At 41.9% G+C, this 19,715-nt stretch overlaps 1 protein-coding gene and 1 long non-coding RNA gene across 5 annotated transcripts in view; one reads left to right on the forward strand and one right to left on the reverse strand.

Annotated features, from left to right (window-relative positions):
- Nucleotides 1-19,715, forward strand: part of LOC111247197 (uncharacterized) — a 183,087-nt gene that overhangs the window by 43,325 nt on the left and 120,047 nt on the right. The gene's annotated exons all lie outside the window — the stretch shown is intronic.
- The window catches only part of LOC147758579 (uncharacterized), a 46,048-nt gene that overhangs the window by 25,917 nt on the left and 416 nt on the right, over nt 1-19,715 (reverse strand). For 2 of the 3 annotated variants that reach the window (XR_015319078.1, XR_015319082.1), the window contains exons 2-3: nt 19,454-19,668; nt 19,031-19,126 (exon numbers count right to left, since the gene is read on the reverse strand). This is a non-coding gene — a long non-coding RNA (uncharacterized LOC147758579). Of the gene's footprint in view, nt 1-13,325; nt 13,801-19,030; nt 19,127-19,453; nt 19,669-19,715 lie in introns of those variants that run through there. The other variant, XR_015319069.1, reaches the window with a different exon arrangement.

The raw sequence follows: 19,715 nt of genomic DNA on the forward strand, positions 1-19,715 counted from the left end.
CTTCTGCCTGAAACTCCCTTGAGCTTAAAATGTCACCAAAGCCGCCGCATAAAAGCTGTCTTTGAACTGCTTTGATTTACGACAACTATGTTGGTTGTCTGGTAGTAAGTCGTCGTGGTATTGGTAGAAAACTGGGCTACATGTATGGTGTGTAGAAACTGGGGTTCAATATGTTTACAGTTGCGCGTCGCATTGGCCGGTCGATTGGTCGGCTATTGATGGCATAATGGAAACATCGTGAATGATATGAGTTCGATCAGCTTGATTACAAATGGGTCAAAGTAAATGTAACGTCTTTCCAAATCTACTAGCTGAGCATGATACGGGGAAAGTTGAAAAAGTTATTACAAATCGCCTATAATAACGTGCCTCGGAATCGTTTGATTGTATGTGAACGGAAATACGCCGCACGTATATTAAACTTTATGACCCCTAACTTAATCCTTGCTCTCTCAGTTAGCTTCCCAAATTCATTGCGTATCGTGAGCTCCTGCAACAGAGCCTGCTTGCGCTTGACTGTACATAAAGCTGTGAAAGACAAAAAGGCCATTCAGAAACTAGCAATACCATTTAAACTCTTACCAGATTTTGTAGAAAAAACGTAACGTTTGAATTCAACCGTAAATCGATACAAATTCCCTACGAGATGGACAATCTATAATATCATTTAATGCCAACATTGTTCGATTTTATCATGTGCTGTTAGGAACTTTAGACTTGTTCAGTTTACGTACTTACGTACTTTACGTAGAGTTTACAGCTTACCGTTGCTGCTCCCCGGTTGAAAACGCTACCACTCAACACACTAACATGCGGTTGTGGTTAGCCGTATTTAACCAGGCTACTTAAAAATCTGATTTACTGAAGTAAAGCAATGGCGATGAAATTTAAAATAATGTGTGACCTAAAGGACCTAACATATTTTTTTCTAACAAAAAAGATTGCATGCAAAGGCTGTATATTTCGAAACAGTTTACTGTTAAGTAAAACGTCGCACTTTTAACATACAACTGTAATTATGCTGCAATTTTTATGTAAGATTTTATCCGTTGGATTTATTGATAAGCGGAGTCAAAGGTTTTTATATAATTTTTAGAGTAGATATAGCTTCTTAATAAACTACACTATGTGTTAGTCGTTCGAGTCATAAGACCTAAGCCTAGTACGCCTGTAAACTAAGCAGGCCATCCCTGCTCTTTTGCTAGACCGTGGAATATAGAGAGTGTAACCTGTTGAACCTGGTTTCTTCGTCGAATCACAACAGACACAACAGCGGCGAAATAGCGCAATAGTTCATTACTACTGATGTCGTTCATGCATTATTATTGAACAGTGATGGAAGATCTTTTTTCGTAAAACTAATGCAGATCTTTTTTTTTGTGATTTCGATAACAACACGGTCGACAATGGAATTGTCATCGTCGTCTTGGTCGAATTTTCAAGTTGCTGCCATACTCAGATTCTCATCTGAGCTAATACCCCGAGACGCGGCGCAAGACGAGGCACGCAAGAAATGAGACAACGATAGGAAAGGCGTGGGGACCAAGCCAAGAGCCGACGGAGAATCACGAAGACGGCAGCGAGCGACAGAGAAGCTTAGGAAGATCAAAAGCGAAACAAAGCAAGTAGGAAATAAAGGCTAAGCGAATCTTAGGACAAAGAGTGAATAAGTGAGGCTGACAAGTCTTCGTGCTCACGACGGATTCACACAGCCATGCAGTGCCAGCGGTATAAGCATTGACAACCATAGAAAGCCTCTGCAGGGGCACGGTGGGTGCACGGTGTGCTTAAGCTTACCAGCAATGGGGGTGCCGACGCTACTAGAGGACTTAAGCGGTGCCAGGAGAAGGATAGAACGAACGACAAAAGGACACGGACCAAACAGGATATCGGCCAAATACGACATGCCTTACAACATCATACAGTATGCCACAATAGCGTAACCTACAAAAATAGCCTCTGACGCCTCTGTGAAGTGGATTAGCGTGCATGGGGAGAACGGAAGAGAAAAGTGTAATAGTGCGTGGCAATGGGAAAAAAGCAAAAGACTGGTCGGTCCAGAACGATACATGCAAGCACGGTTTTTTGTCAGTGAGGGCACCTTGCTAGTGAGGCAGAGATATTCTTAGTCGGCTAAAATGGTGGAATGGGAGTAGGAGAAGGATCCGCATAAGAGGGCGAATCGTGCGGCTGTATCATGTGCACGCAGACTTGACTTTCAGCTGTGGCGTGGGTACAGAAAGGGTGCATTAAAAGCTGAAAACGATAAATGAGTGAGAAAGAGGGTAACCATGTCATTAATAAAATGTTTGCCTATATTTCTCTATAAGAATGTATCAGCCCCGTGTTTGGCATTGGTCGATCCTAAAAAAATATTTAATGTTGCCTAAGCTTGCCGTCAGCATGCTTTTTCTTTCTTTCATAATCAATTTACATTGCAGCTCTGCTGCACGGTTTCTTCAACTAAGTGTTACGCCTACCTTGTTTCCGTTGTCTGGCCTGATCTATTATAGCGCTATTGTGATCGTGGCAGTTCTCTTGATGGCATTCCGATAAACTCAACCGATATCAAAACGGTTGTTCGATGGACTACCGAGATCGCCTAGAGCGCTAATTCCGCCATTCGCGCTTATGCGTAGCTGTTTCCCGCTTTTCTCTTTCTTTTTCTTTTGTGAAGCGAGCAAAAAGCCAAAAAGGAAATAACGACAGTACGTTCAGCACGAGGCTAACATATCTGTGTCCCTTATTAGGAGAATAGCGGCTGTGGTGGAGGTATAAGGGATATTGGATTAAGGGAACTGCGTTTGTCTTATGAACGATGCACGGCAGCCGCGCGATAGAAGGATGCCACGGAGGCGCTTTTTCCTTCATTGCCGGCCCGAAGGTTGTTCTGCTCCATTCTGGAAAAGGTTGCTTGCGCAGCCGCTGATCCAATATTTGCTACTTACGAGGATACAAACGGTCTGGGTCTTCTATACTTTCAGCCCCTCAAATCCTCAAAGACCGATGCTCTTCTCTCGTTTCGATGCTACTCTTTCAGCTGAAACGGAGTGATCACCAGCGAGACCTGGATCAGTGTTCCGACGGAGATAACAGTGCTGCGATTCAGCTTAGTAACAACCACCCGCCGAGTCATGCCCGACGTTCTAAGAAGTTCAGCCCGACAGCAGGCCCGCTTGAAGAGTGCAAAGCTGAGCTCTGGAGCGTAAGCCACTTGCAGGCCCTAAGGCGTCTGCCCCAACAAAAGCCTCCGCTATTTTCAAGAATGTGAAACGAAGCTTCTGCTAGCAAAATAAGGTGATATTGCTGTTTCTTGCCGTGAGCAACAGCGGATAAAACAGTGGCGGCGGATCTAGCAGCGGAAGCCATTTGGGAACGATCCAATGAAAAACCGAATCCAACGGCCATTCAGCTTTCCAGCCGCATTAAGAAACAGCAGCGGCCGACGTGATAGGCAGATGGCTAACATAAAATTGGTGCTCTACTTTGTTCTATTTGAGAACAACTATTGTGTATGACACCATAATATTCCGATACTTTATGAGCTATGGGGAGGCGTCACACACTAACAACTGACGTTAAGTGCCTTTGAAGACGTCTGCTCACGACTGTTTTACCCAGTTAATCGATTACCCTCTATTGGCAACATATCTACACTTATTTAACGGTAATTTCTGCAAAAAGGTGTGACCGTATGTCTTACTATATGAAATGGCATAGACGGAATCGCACATTTGTTATTCAGCAACATTGATGTATTTTTGGGCATGTGTACGCAAATCTGCTTACAGGGTTGATAAGTTACTTTGTCAACAGCTCGGCAAGTTAAAAATGATTAGCGCTTTGAATTAAGTTGACTCCGACAAAAATAGTACAAACTCTTCCCTCTGCGTGGACTCGGTTGGTTGTGTCATCTTGCCATTTTGGCATACAGGACGTTAAATTTTTTTTCGCCGTCGTGTTTGATATCGTATCTTATGCATATATAAACACACTATAAATGTCACGTAAGTTATAGTTAAAAACAGCGAAAATATATGTTATAGGTTCTAGGCCACTAGATGTCGTCACTGAAGTATTACAGCTGTCAAAGTAAGCCTTTGGATCTCTAATTAGGCCCACCAAGTAACTACCGAAAAACTGCCATTTACGTCGGCCACTGCATCGAGTTCGAAAATTGAAATACAGTGACTCTATAGTCGCTTGCCGATATAAAAAAAAAAAGTAATAATAATAATAAGATAACATTAACGCTCTATGGCATTTCAGAACAATTCGATTTAATAATCGCTCAGTAGCTATGTATAGTTATTGAGCTCTGTGATTAAACTTAATAATAGCTATAGAGAAAAAAACTGTCTTACACCTAATAGAAGCAATATTAGGTCAAAGAGCTGTACTTTTTTCTAATACTCCGATATCGATACCACTTGTCTTAATGTTTTATCAGCGAGTCTCATTCCAGCCACTTCAAAGCAGGACACGGGAAAAGCGTCTCTCTCGATTACCCACCAGAATAATGAAACTTAAACACCAGTTCAGGCAGGGTTCTACGACTTAGCGGCGGAAGCTGTAGGAACTTTTGTTACCGTCGTCGCCAATCAAAGCACTTACTACATAAAGGAGCTCTCTTCAGTTTCGGTTTTTCAGTCAGGTTGCAGGCATCAGGCCAGGCTCTTGGGTCCTCGGACCCATGCAACAATTTCAATAGCAGAGGGCACGTTATAGCGAAACAACGCCACGTAAACCAAAATCTAGCTAATTATTGTCAGTCGGAATTAATTAAATTTTCTCTTGATCCTAGTGACTGTAGCGGACTAACTCATGTCCCATCGGCTTATTCGAAAATAATAGATGTGGCATGATTATATGGCCGCACTATGGTTTTACCGCGCCATTACCAATGCGAAGCAGTACTTGCAGTGCGGTAAGTTGCTGACAACAGAAGATCCGCCTACCTGCTCGCTTACGTAGTTACGTCCATTCCCATGGAGATAATGAAGTAAGTCTAACATAGCTGTTAGAAATTGTGCTGGTGTGAATGTTGGCATATGTGCTGGAGGCAGAGACGGCGAGAAGTAAATGCCGGAAAATAAAGTATCTGTTTTAGTTTCGGGCCTAAAAGATCGTCGCCATGGTCTCTGGCAGAACAAGAACCGCTTTCTGATTCTTCCACTTTCATCGATCTTTTTAAGTTCCTGCTAGTTGTAGGCGCCGTGATAACACCGGCAACGGTCACGATTGTCGACTAAAGCCGAGGAACAAGCATAGAATCGAGTTGTTTTCAGCCGCTGATCACCGTCTATCAATTCCCTTGCAGCATTGCGGTTATCGTCCAGAAGTTAGAAGGCCTTCGGTTGGCCCCGCATTAAAAATAGAGGTCACCGTCTCGCATGTGCGGAGGTTTCATTACCACACGTAACATTTGTAGAAGGAAGGCCATCCGCCGCCCAAATGAAGGGCTAGCAGGACAAGAGATCTGGAGAGATGGGTACGATTAGTTTAGATCAAGTGTGGAAAAGCAACTTTGCCAGCAAAGCGAATGAACATACATCGTCATCTAGCCGGCGTAAGAGTCAATGTGCATGCGGATGTACCTCGTAGTCGCTGACGGGTGACGAAAAGGTTGACGCTGAAGAAAGTTCCGTCGATTGGATTATAGCAGTTCATGGATAACTGCAGATAGGGGCAAAGCAATGTTCGGAAGGCGGCGGCCCTCGCAATAAAGGGGAACGGCATACAGACTGAATTGAAAGCGTTCGAACGATTTCAGCGCTTCTGTGAACAGCGGATATGGACCACAGCAGCCTGTTAACTATCAACATCCTTACGAAATCTATTCCACATTCCTTTAGATATTCCAGTGATCTTCCTGAAAGAATGCATATATCACTAACGTAAACTGAGACTTATAACTCAACGTTTGAAAAGTGTAGACTACGCTGACAGCCCTATTTACCGTATTGAGGTTTCTACAGGTGGACAATAGTACGAAGAGCTAATATATATCGTATAGAGCGTGAAGTTAATGAAAACGAGAACGTTACAATGTTCCCGTTTTTACTTATAGGATTGCTAGAAACAACCCAGTATTCACAATTTACGTTCCATTACTGGCAACGCGCGATCAATCGTTCGGGCATCGTTGCGACTCCACCCATCCAGCAAAAGCTGTTTTGCTGCGGATGTTAAAGACCCGACTGGTGTCAAGCTAACTATTCAGAGTCGGTGAAATGGCCCAATGCGTAACGATTGCTATGAATAGCGGACCTCAGAAAGTTGAACCTTTCAAGAACGATGACAGCTGGCCTACGTAGATAAGATCAACACTTGTCTGCTTGTTAACACCCATGCCTGATGTGATTTTAGTTAAACCTAGTCTATAACGCTTAAGGTACTGCAGCGGAAACTCTCAGTTGATCCGAACTTGGTACAGGCCCTTCCCTATCAATATATATATATATATATATATATATATATATATAGACATTGCATTAAAGGAACGAAATAGTTGATAATAGTAATAATAATGAATTGGCATACAAGTATTACATGTATGTTATCAGTCTAATTAATCGCTTGCATCAAGTGTGTGACACATGCCTTTAAGGTCGAGTGTCGATTTTAATACAACTAATTTATATCTGTATGTATGAGGTGACCCGATTTGGGTCGTAATTAATTCTGACACTGTCTCTAAACAAGAACAGATATCTGAGCGAAATTGCGAAGATATGGTTCTTGATGGTCATCTTTATTCTACACAAGTTCCGATCGCAACGATGGCCGCTTCAATATGAAGTCTAAACCTCTTATACGTCTGTTTCAAGCTATTATTTTTTTCAACACGCAGACTAATTAGGGGGTTAACATCGTGCTGACCTGTTGAAGCACTATACAAAGATTTGGTCGAATTATATATAGTCCCTAAAAAATATGAGTTTAAAATCAAAATAGGGCCAAAAAATCTGGCACGAACTAAAAACTTGGAAGAAACTCGGCCGTGGTTACCTATCTGAACTTCATCGATAATAGCCATTTTTTGATTGAGAATTCACAATTATCAAAAACTGATTCTTGCATCACTTTGATAAACCTCAGCTGTTTAAATTTAAACTTCAGTAATGGCTTTCCGCTGGGCCTCATGAACATTTTTCTTTCTGATAATAAAGAATATCGTCGACTTCGGACCAGAAGTAAGCTGATGAATTTTGTCCCGTTTGCCGAGTTTAGGTAATAATTGAAGTCATAAAAACAACACAAGGTTTTTCACTGACCAGATTGCATTTTGTCTTGTTTAGTATTAGAAGTAACGTATAAGTCGGCGTTGATTGTACCGAATAGCCCGACAAACGTTATCCGGTGGAAGTTGCATGGCTATGAGATTGAGTACGTATTCGTCACGATCTCCGTACTTTTTACCGCAAAGACCTCGGAGTCGAAAATTAAGAAGCACTCTGGGTCGAGGGTCCGCTTAGCAAAGGGCTAAGCGAATATAGGAAGAGCACCGTGTATCTAGTTAGTTTATTGTGAGTATAATCTACGTATATTGCTATCAATGGAATTATGGGGCCCTAAATTGCTCGTTCCTGTCAGTCAACCATAAAGCCAAGCTGATATTTAGTCGATCAGATCGAGCCCGAGTTTATATAGCGGTGCAACAAATTAATTAAAAAGGACGTTGACTATGAAATAAGGGCATTCCGCCGGATTGTCCTGACCGGAACAAAATCGTATTAAATGACCCTTTCAAATGATTATTGATAGACATCAAATGGCTATAAAAGCGAAACGCGGGTCGGTGCAAAGTGTTTGCTTCTGACAGAGAAAACCAAATCATGCCAGCCTGCTACTTAGTAATTAGACAGCCAATGATGGAAACTGACGATCGAAGACAATTCGGCGATAGGTATCATATCATATGTACTATAGTACGGATTGAACAGGACTTTCGACAAAAGTAGAAAGCAGATATAACATTTGCCTTTAAGTCTCTATCGTTTTTCAGTGAGCTAATTACACGCGTTTCTTTCCAGCTTAGGATACAGTTTCTAGAATCGAAAGCGGCACGAAATAGCGGTGCATTTATGCGGAGTCGCCGAAATTCAAACAGTGAGAACTGCTCAAACAGATTTAGCTCGCCCGAAACGAGTACGTCCTGCGCCATGAAGTAAAACGATAAGTCGTCTGCCAAAACACAGTCGCTGTTAGGCATTACTTGAAAACATGCTATGGAAGCCTAAAATATCATAGTAATATATCTCGACTACGGCAGAGTAATTAGCTCGTTGGTTAGAATCAACGGAAGCTCAATGTGCACATTTGATTTTGATGGTGTATAAGATGTGGGCCTTTATAGGTCAAAAAAACCTACTTACATTTATGTGACCGTAGCACATGCAGTTCGGGAATATGCTTCAAAGTCGTTTTGCCTAAACATAACGTTCTCTGATAAAAGAGAACTAGAAAGCGATATTTTATATCGCAGATCGTTTGCAAAGCAAGCCTTGCTCGCTTCTTATCACATTATTAATTTATTTGAAAAATGACCGTGGTGCCAAAGCAACGAATGAGGCGTGTGAGTGAATGTATTACCGCAATCCTTAACCATATGTAAACCGGCGCACTGGGAGCCATTAATGATATAATATGTAATATATATATATATGTATGAAGTGAAGTCCTGTTAGTAGCTGCGCATCGTCCCTGCTATCCTTCGTCTTCGTACAGATATACGAGCATAACTCTCTTTCTGCATGTAGCATGTAAGGACTCCAGGACAAACAGCGTTAGACGCAGTGGTCTTTTGTGAACTGGAGGTGGTCGCCGTTAATATAACTGAGCCATGTATACCCTGGTCATCTAAACAGAGCAGTCTAATATAACAACGACGTAACGATCGGCGATAGTCAGCGCCCTGTTTCCACTAAAGGATAGCCTAGACAGAAGCTATGGCCTCACAGACTAATGTGGTGAATTAATTAACCAAGGCATGTGCGATTCGGGGGGTTCGTCGCCGAATGGTAACAGCTCAGAGACAATTATGCTGTAGTACTCGCCAACAAACACGAATATGAAACAACGAATATACGCAGTGCACACAAAAACAGGATAACCACTCTGAACTCCTGTAAATTCCCGGCAAATAGAGGAACGAGCGCAAAGGGAATCAGCTCTGGGGTTCTGGTCTAAAGTTTATCGTGGTCTTAGCCTAAGATTCTGTAGGACAAACGACTGGGATAGTCGGACGAGGGAACTACGTACGGCAAATGTCCAAGACGCGTAAAGGCGGACATCCCTTGAGACCTTCTGAATGTATCACAAAAACGACGGTAATGCGAGCGCACCCCGTGCCACTCAAGGATGGAGCTTACTGTATGCAGCGTTTCGTGTAATTGCAAGTATTAAGGACAGATGTCGCACGTAATACCATTTACAAACATAGAATACAACTCCTATCATTTTTTCGAGGCCTAGTATAGTAGGGCATAATAAGTTTTATTATCGTACACTTGTTGCTCTTAGTAGTACTGGTGACGAAAGTTAAACGGCATGAGCTTCGGCATATCTGAATGCTTCCCAATCGGAACTTAAATTAGGTCCAAGCCATATCATATACTTAATTCATGAAAGAGGAATAAAAGTAAAAGCCATGAAGTAAAAATTTGAAGATATGAAACTTCAGATCGTGTTATTTACAGGCAGCTGTTACGAACATGTTGAAAAAAGGTCCTAAACTACATTAAAATAAGCATGTGAAGCATATTAGGTCAATTTATTTTATTCAAAAGCAAGATTTCAGGGTACCGTCGAATTAGCCGCTACAAAAAAAACCCTCTCGCCATCTCTGAAAATAGAAGCTGTATGCCTCAAAAATATTGCCTCTAGATAAGCCATAAATACAAACGTATTTGTCGCATCCCATGTTATTTATCACTCGTACAGCGACCCCTATGAAAACAGGTAATTTTCCGGAAGCCCTACTGAACATCGTCGATATAACGTGCCTAATTCTAGGTAGCTACTTCTATCAAGTAAATACCATGGTGGCTAGGCTTTTCCCTAGAAACATAGAGAGACTTGGTTGGAACGTCCGTCATTTTTCTGCAAGTATTCCAAATTCTTAGTAAGCTAGCACGATTAACAGGGCCGTACGGACACGCATTTCGAGTGATTACAATAGAACTACATTTCCATCAATCATTTACTGAATTGGTTACTTTCGCAACCCTTAAAGGCGTTACGGCGTCTGAGTTTTGCTAGAGTGCTTTTAATATTACAATTTTTTCAACTTGCGAATCTTTTAAATGGACCTTTAGATTTATTCATGTACATCTAAGCCTGTATATGTCCAGCATCTTGGATAAGAAAATTAGAAACAGATATACAATATGCCACTTATAAAAAGAAAGCTAACCCTGCGGAGTCAAAAAGTAGTTATGTTTTCTTGAGAACGATCAAAAGCGGTCAACCGTTCAAAAAAGAGGAAAAAGGTACCGCAAATTTCCAAAATGTCAAATAAGCCAGTTAACTATTGGGCAATAAGACAGACGAAGTACATAAAGCTCTGGCAGCTTTCGATTACCAAGAGCCGCCGGACGGCGGGTAGGTAAAGCAAAGCGGCATGTCCTAGTTTATGGGTCTCCGGAGGGCTCTGCTAGATGAGATAATAAGGCCATAACGGATAGAAACAAGCTGGAAAGTCGAACAACATCTAATTATAGCGAAGCGAAGAAGAACATCCGTGTGTGGAAATGCTGTGAGGAGACCCGGATAAGAGGGGGGGGGAGGGGGTTAGAAGCTAGTTACCGCGTAATCGATGCCCATAAGAACCTCCACTAGCCTCCAGGTGTCGCCTACTGAACGGCTCTGCAAGACCCTTACAATCGTTTGCTGTTGTTCGAAAGCTGCTACTTGATAATCGACTTGCGCGAGCTAACTATGACGCACCGCTAATCAACGCCGATCTGTTTCAGCCAGCCCAGTACTGGACACTTCGCTTTTATGATACGTACCTATACAAGCACCACACCTTGGCCAGGAGCCATTAGTGAGAAGTCGACACTACATAAGGTCGCTTTCTAGTGTCCTGCTTACGGCCTTTCTGTTGACCTTAAACACGGTTAAAACATGCACTAAGTATGCTTAAAACTGCTTAAGCAAGAACAGCGTAATTATTATATCGTACAATAGACTAACTTGTGAATTAACCAACTGGTGAGTACGCCGTTTTTTGACACTTAGATTAGACCCATTGATTGTTCTACCTAGATAGCATTAATATTGATGTCTTATCAGTAAGGTAATCGTATCACCACGGAACATCTGACAGTAATAGATTTCAGAAATTTAGCGTAGAATTAGAATCCGTGTGTTTGTTACTTGCATATTATCATATATTAGTCAAATGCCTCGATATAATTTACTGTTGACAAAAATTAGGCGCTCTAACAATAAAAAGAATGAAGTTAATATATGCCGTGGGTAGTAACATAGCACGTTTTTTTTCTGGAGGACTTTGCCTGTGACGTTAACTTCTTGAACGCCTGTATAAAACTAGTAAGGATACAAATCTTGCTTTTCCCATTCTGAAGTTTTCCTTCTTCCTAATTGTTTGGTGTACGTTTCATAATTAACATCGACAAGTGGTATGACCGAGGGAGTGATTTCGGGTTCGCGGCGTTGAGTTTACGTCGAATACAGATGCTAGCTATAGACGCCATCGGTGGTCCAACCGTTCCGTTGCAGGTGCTTATTCGCGATGCTTCATGCTAAGAACCTTGCTGTGACTAAAGAGGACACTAACAGCTGTCGGCAACTTTTGGGGCCTGATGAGGATGTGTTTGAAGGCTAGTTAAGCCACTGTACAGAAGGCGAACGTGAGCCGCAAACAGACGAACTTTGTTCTGCCCTCATCATCCCATCTTATCGTCAGCAATATAAACAACAAACAAGGGGCAACGTCGTGAACTAACACGCTGCACCATTGTTGGTAGCTGATAGTTGGTGGCGGCAAAACTGGGACAGCAACATAAATGACCTCATGGACTTTGAATCTAGTAAAGAGAGAAACATCCTAAATTGATTCAGTCTCTTGTAACACCCATTTGGTAGTTCGACGTTCGCGCTCTTGTCGGGAGCAAGTACAGGGAAACAGGCTGCCTGCAAAGTTAGCATCTGAATGGTAAAATAATACGTAAAGACTTATTAATGCAAAATATATATATCCAGTTAATCATACGTAATAACGTCATATATAATTTAGATTAGAAGAAAACACTCCCTAGAGCTATGTATTTTGTGACATTCGTGCACCTCATTAAAGCGCTAAAACATGTTGCGGGTCTAGATAAAGCCCCATGGGACTTAAATAATTCAAGCTTCTTTATGCAGCAGAGTCAAATTTTCGCACTCAAATATATGTGTCATGAAGTTTGTTCGTATTATTAATCTACGTCGAAACGCACCGATAGTAATTTGGTAGAAATACGTGGGTGGGGTAGGCGAAGGGCAGCTGCTCCGAAAGCGATTCTCAAGGGGTAGATCGCTCTGGGTGATGTACTTATTCAACATCGGCTTAAGCGGTATACAAATCCAGGAGGGTTAGTAAATCCCCCTAATAATTATCGACTGGATCCCGAATTATTGCCGTCCTAAGCGTTTCCTTTACCATTAACTGCTTTTACTGCTGGAGCTGGTCTCACAAACGCAAATACCGCAGTCACCAATTACGTCGTGCGAACATTATCAATGTCTCCCGCGTAGAATGACTTGTTGCTCAATTTAATACAGATGCGAAAGATGTGCTACATTCATACTGGCACACGTTCACGAGTAGAAGAGCAGATCTGTGCACGGCTTGTCTGGATGTCTAACGATTTCGGTTCGATCTACTGAGCCCGTACCCGAAAGCGAGCTCGCTATGTTTTGAATATTCATAAAAAATAAATCGATAGGGTAATTCTTTTAGAATTACCCTGTATCCAACTAGCAGCACTAGGAGAGCACTAGGTTACTCTTACAAGTTCAGTAAGTTACGCAACGTTAATTTGATTGAAGGCGTATTAAGTTCATTGAAAGTAAGTACAAAGTTCTTTACGGAACAATAGCTATACATACGAAAGCTTTTTGACTGGACCTGTTTTATGTTGGGTGTACGGTGCGAAGCCTACGTTTAATAGTAAACGGACATATACTTTATTCAGCTACCGCAACGGAGGTCACTGTTCACGCAAGATGTGTGCATCGTCTGCTAAGGAATTTAAATGACTACCCTGAATTTATTTAACACTTGGGCAAATTTATTGTGCAACTAATTTTATAATAACGATAGCAGCAGTAAATTCATGATAGAAGCTTCAATAAATACTACAGTCCGATCGGCTTTGAAATGTTAATAAGCCTAGCCAACCACGTGCCCATTGCGTGTCACAGCTATAGCGTGAAGGTGGACAAGGTGCGTTGATTCAGCTATGCTGGAACAAATAAAGGAAATTTTAAACTTAAAATGTAGCAGAAGATTAATTTGCAAATTTAGTATGGGCTCACGGCAAATTCTTTCTTCACTCCTTAATGGCGCAGTTGTAGGACAGCGGCACGTCTTCTTACAAATCTTTTCAGAATTTCCGGAGATAGCGCTCGTTTCAACGGTGCCATAGAGGAATGTCCACAGGACTATTACTAAGTGTAGTCTTCATTATTGCACCGACTTCCGCTGTTGCCCTTGCGGACGTCTATTGACGTCTGGCGTGCAGTGAAGTTTTCCGTCCGGGATGTTCTGTTTTGAGGCCCGGCCAGTGTCTGCGATTAAATAACGGATTGCTGGTAAAAACATCATTCTTGCTTTCTGCTGGTTAGATAATGAGCCCCAACGAACAAACGAAACTTCTAATGCCAGCGGCAAACTTTTCTAGTTTCCAACCTTTTTATCCATACATGCAGTGGTGAGAACCTGCTAGCTCGTGCGGTACGCCGGTATGACCCGCATAGGTAACAGCTAAACCGGGTAATATTCGTTTTAATTACACTTCATAACTACTCAAATTGTTCTAGTATTATTCCATGCATACGATTATTTAGTCTGGGGAGAGTAGGAGGTAATTGTTGGCGTCAGACTTTGACGGCTACTGGAATTGCGTGGCCGCGAAACGGAGCCACACTGTCAGAAGGGTGGGGCCAATTGTAAGCCAACTATACGTCATGCGTCACACAAGGAGCAATAACTATTGCGAGCGCCATATTAATCACTATCCGAAAAGGACGACAACGAGCCTATAGTAGACCTAATTTAAACGGTAATCATAATGGACCATGTATAAAATTCAATACAAATACAGGAATATAAAGATAATATAAATAGAAGCTACAAGAAACCTGTGAAAATCAACACAAAAATAAAAATCACCTTCACGTCTATAAAACCTCTCGGATGCAAGCGCTAGCTGCACAAGTTATAAAAGTTAGTGTTATGCTAGAGTCAGCGTTTGAGGTAGCGCCAGCAGTAAGTTATATAATGGACCATTTTTTAATACGGACCTTTATTATGGGAGCTTATATGCAAGGTGTCTGTTAATCGAGTCACACGTCTAACCTATACTGATGCAACCCTGAAAATGAATCTTGGCTTGAGTTCCAATCGATTGACTAGCTTCAGTGACTCTTGAACATCGGCTCAAGGAGCCAATTAAAGGCAATACTAGAAGCACAATAGCATCAAAGGGTGTTGGCCAACAGGACAAAAGCTTTTTGGTTTACTGTTTTCGTATCTATCGTAAATATTCGTGTATCGGTGCTTTTCAACGCTAGGGAATACAGTTCGATTTTGAAGAATGCTGCATTGTTGGAAAAAAACGTCTTTTGAAAACTTCTCAATACTCGTAGAAGTAAAATATCGTCTCGCTGGTAAATGCATATCTTCATGAAGACTATTTATAGATCTAAGTAGAACTAGAGAATCATATTATTCCGCGTATGATGTGTTTGTCATGTAGTTCATAGGGGGCTTTCAAAGGCGTGCGTTCGTGGCGTAGCCGTATAATTGCTTGGGCATCTCAATAGCGGAACATCTATTTATTGTATTAGAATTGTATGTAATAAGTACTGTACATAGGACGCAGGGCAACGAATTGGCTTTGGCGTAGTCCTTCTTCGGCTCAACGTGGCAGCAGGCACTTAAACGTGTCGATCCTCAACCGGTCAACCGGCTAAAGCTTACTCTGTCACCTTGCAATACCCAGTTAGCAATTCATCAATGATTTTCTCTCTTCTGTTTGTTGTTAACACCGCCAGTGTTTGCAAGGAATAATCGAAGCAAGACAAAGCAGAATCGAAGTACCGAGCTGAATTGCTTGAAAATGACACAACGACTTTCAGGCGTTCCGTTCGCTGTCTTCTTTTCAATGCATAACTAAAATCATTATGGGAAACCCGGGCGGGCGACTCGACAACTTTAGCCTTATCAGTTCAAATTAACTTGATTCCAACACTGAGGCCTTGAGACTGCATCGGTTTTAAAAGACTGAGATCAACCAACAATCACATCAGTCTCGTTTGACATTACTGGCACCTACCAGCAGCGAGAACAGCATCGAGGCCAAATACTGCAAGCGAGGTCAAATAAGTCCCTTTACTTTGCTGCTGTTGGTGCAAGAGATACATGGTTGTAGAAATTTCTATACATACCCGTGTTGATAATTCGAGAAATTTATTACGTGGTTTTTGCGCTCAGTCGACTAAGTTAATCTTAAGAAGATATCTAGAAGACCGGCGGTGATCGAAATGAGGCAGTTATCAGAAATGGACGCGTACGTTGATTGATGCATCACACAGCAGACTCAGAATGTATGTAAGTGTGGAACATCGAGAATTATTTGTGCGTTGAAAAAATAAACGACCGTCAAAAGTGGTTAAGCCTAAAGGTAGTCCGAATGGCATTACGTTGGATCGTTGGTATTACATTTAAATTCTGAGAGAACGCGTCGTCCCAAGCCGCACCAGCGGATGCAACTATCGGGGGAAACCTCTAACTCGAAGGCCAGGTAGTACAGCGATGGAAACTTAGTATTTATTTTGGACATGATTAGTGCAGTCTAATCGTTGTCCAGCCAAAGTATCCTGTGGACGAGCTTAATTGAACGACTCAAGGTTCACTGAGTTGCTTGGCATGTTGATCAGATACTGAGGAACCTTTAAGGGGACAGGTTCCCTTCTAAAAATGTTTACACAAAGCCACAAATGTCTACCAGTTTTAATGTGAAGAAGCGCTACATTCTTCGTACGTGCACCCTATGTAGATTTAAATGCAAGGATCGCTTAAGCAATGGCTTCGGATCCCCAAGACTGATCTCAGCCGGGTATGTTAGTGGCTCCCAGTTACTTTTACCGCTGTCCAGCCGTTGCTAGCTTGTTGTCAGTGACGAGCAGTAGCAGACTGCTTGGCGTTGCTGTACGATTTGCGGCATGCCATCAAATAGCATGTCCTGCTACTGCTGCCGCGCCTGCCGCAGATCGGTAAAAGGAGAGGCGGTCAGGCAAACCGTTAAAAACCAGTTGGGTCACCCGTAGTAGCTGACACTCAAAATGACATCGAGGCACGCGATGAGTGCACGACCATTGCTCGGATCGATGTTGATAGGCTAACGTTGTTCTGTATTGTATGAACCAATTGGATGACAACCTTGAGACAAGGTCGTCGTCCTTTGAATGCTATTACTAGCAATAGTAGCGCGTAGCAGGTGTACAGCCCAACAAAGATGACTGGAGACCCATTGTCATGTTCACGGGTAGGTTGGCATACTGTTGATATGACGGTGAAGATGAATGAAATCTGTGTCAACTGTAACCCAAAATACCTGTGTTACAGGACATACCAAGAAACTGATCCTGGATAAGCGAGTTAGTTCGTATTTGCACAACGCAAAATTATCTAGTGGCTATGTAATAGTAGTAAACGTCAGTAACTCGTTTATTATTACAAATTTCAAAAGGTTATATATTGATGCCGTGGTCTTGATAACGTTGCCTGCCTTAAATCAACAATCAACGAGATTAAACAGTGATAACCTTCCCAATGGGGATACGTGTCTGTTCATATTGACGTTACGGTCAAAAGCCGATTGGTACGGTAGGAAAGGCAAAGCGTACGTTGGTCTCGAGCAGATGTTCAATAGAAGGTACGGACATTCTGACGCTTCTTGCGCAGACTGAGCTACGGAACCGTGTATCTTGGAGCGTCAGACTGGTCCGTTGTTGTCAATGGTTTCTATGACAGTGAGAAGCAGCACAGGACGGGAAGCCCGATACGTCGGGGGCTTCTATAGCTAATAATTTTGTTTGGAGATAGATTGCTGTAATAGTATAGTTCTGTATTATTTCATTGGCCATAGTCAAACTAGGATTTGCATTGTTATTACATTGACTCTTCTTCTGCCCATTCTCGGAAGCCAAACAGGCAACAATGACAACTGCATTAAGTTAACTAGAGGCAGCAGCCATAATAACTTTACAAAAAGTGACAAGCAATAATCGTAGTTTGGAACTGTCAAAACGTTTAACGGACCGATGACAGGCCAAAATCAGCGACAAACCTATGAAGAACCAGAGAAGTCACAATGAAAGGAGACAAACTTTAGGAGCTGTCTTTTTTTAAAGAGGAAGAGTAAAAAAGAAAGCGATACCGCAAATAGCATCTCAACCAGTATTTTCATCACCGTATGAATCTGTTCTTATGACAACACAAGATACTTCCAAATAGAGACGCATTACTACAGACTATCCTAAAAATAAATCGCGACAAACTGAGGGTAAATAGCCAAAATTGCTTTGTTAATTTAAACTCAGTTTGGAAGCATTGCGGTGTCCAACGGCTTGCATGCAGACCGAGCATTATATGGCAGCATTATCAGTATTTCATATGCAAAAAGTTCTAGCTCTATATACGTGTCTATCTATGGTTCGAGTTGTACTTAACGTCCACACATGACGGATAAGGATAATTACTTGACACGGCACGACAAGACTCTTGCGTTAGTCAGGAAATGACCGACTGGTGAAATCGCGCTTTTCCTGAAAGGGGACTATTAGTGACTGTACGGTTTGCCCTTTCGGTGATGCGCTCGGATCGGATGCTTATGAAACGGCTTGAATTTAGTTCGCCATTGTATTGCCTCGAGCTATTTACAGCGACTGAATAGAAAGGTAAAGGCTGCAAATTACGAAATCAACAGGAGTGAAAATCATGAACTACAAGGCCATCGAGCCTTTCCCTCACGAGGTCAATTTAAGATTGCGCATTCCACAAAGGCTAACGCTAGAGCAACATTGTTGTTAGCTCATCTTGTGACTTTCAACTTCTCCCTTCCGACTGCTTCTTACGTTTTCGATAATATATCTATATGCGCATTAAATATTTACTTATTATTATTACTATTATCTTATATGCTGATTGAACGGTAGAGCCTAGACAAATCAGCTCTTCAATAAAGTCTCTGTTAAAAAATTATCCGTCCATAGATCGACGTATTGGCTATCCACTTTATGAAGCACGAACAGTATCAGATCCTTACCTTCAATGCACTCTCTTTTTCACTTAAAGGCGTTTCGTAAAGCTCTTCAGCTGTTTACGTGATGACATTGAATTAAACACAGGCAGCATGCCAGCTACTGTGCTTGAAGCAGCTTGTATACATATCGCATATGTCAGCAGAATGCAGTTGGCCGTACTCTCAAAGGTGCTATTGAGAACATGTGAATGCCCCCCCAGAATGTAGGATGCGAGGGGCATTCGCAATACATAAGATAGCAAATAGCGTGAGCGGATATACACAACGAGAAGACGTCAGGAGACCTGTCGAGTGCGAGATTTGTAGGTGTTCTTTTTACGAAGTTATCGAAAATCGTCAAGCGTACTTTGCTTTGCAGACTCAAACCGTTTTGTCGCGGCTGCAGGCAATACCTAAATGATGCAACTGAGCGAAACAGTTGAATGAACTGTCAAAGGTTTCGACTGTCAAAACAAAAATAGGTTGTCTACCTTGAATCGGTGCGTTGAACGTTGTAGTACGATACCGACTATCCCGTTGAATAGCTCTGAATCAGGTACAGCTTTTCTGTTATTGAACGCAGAGACCTACAAAAATGAAAATAGCACAAAAATTGTTTTTGCATTGTATCTCAAGGGCGAAATTTTAATGCTAGCCGTGATTCCTCCGCGCAGTCTACGCTCTGGTTCATGTTTGACAGGTTCTATATTCTACGTGCACGCTATGTCTAGCCGTAACGTTAATTTGATTGACAACGTCACCTATAGTTAGCTTGCGTACACCATAATCGCCCAAAGAAAACAAGTTAATGCATAAATGCAGGTATAATGTATCGGAAAAGTAACTTTTTGAGATATTCTCTTAGTAAGTGTTACGGATTTTCAAAGAAGCATTCAAGTGGAAACATTTCATACTTGCTTTGCTTCCAGGCTCGATGCAATGTACGCTTCCATAAGTAGAAAATTGATTTCCTCATATTCTACCATGGTATCGAATGGGATCTTGTGTGTAGTTAGGTTAGGTTAGGTTGAGAGTTTCTAAAAATATCGGTATTGCCACGATGCTTACTCGATCGGCTCCTCAAGAAGCCTCATATTTGCGTCACATTCTTTAAAATTTAGTCTTCGCTCTGAAATAAACGTAACAGTGTAACAGGTTAATGGCAGTACAACAATG

The sequence above is a fragment of the Varroa destructor genome, unplaced genomic scaffold (assembly GCF_002443255.2).
Source record: "Varroa destructor unplaced genomic scaffold, Vdes_3.0 BEIS01000001.1, whole genome shotgun sequence".
Lineage (NCBI taxonomy): Eukaryota > Metazoa > Arthropoda > Arachnida > Mesostigmata > Varroidae > Varroa > Varroa destructor.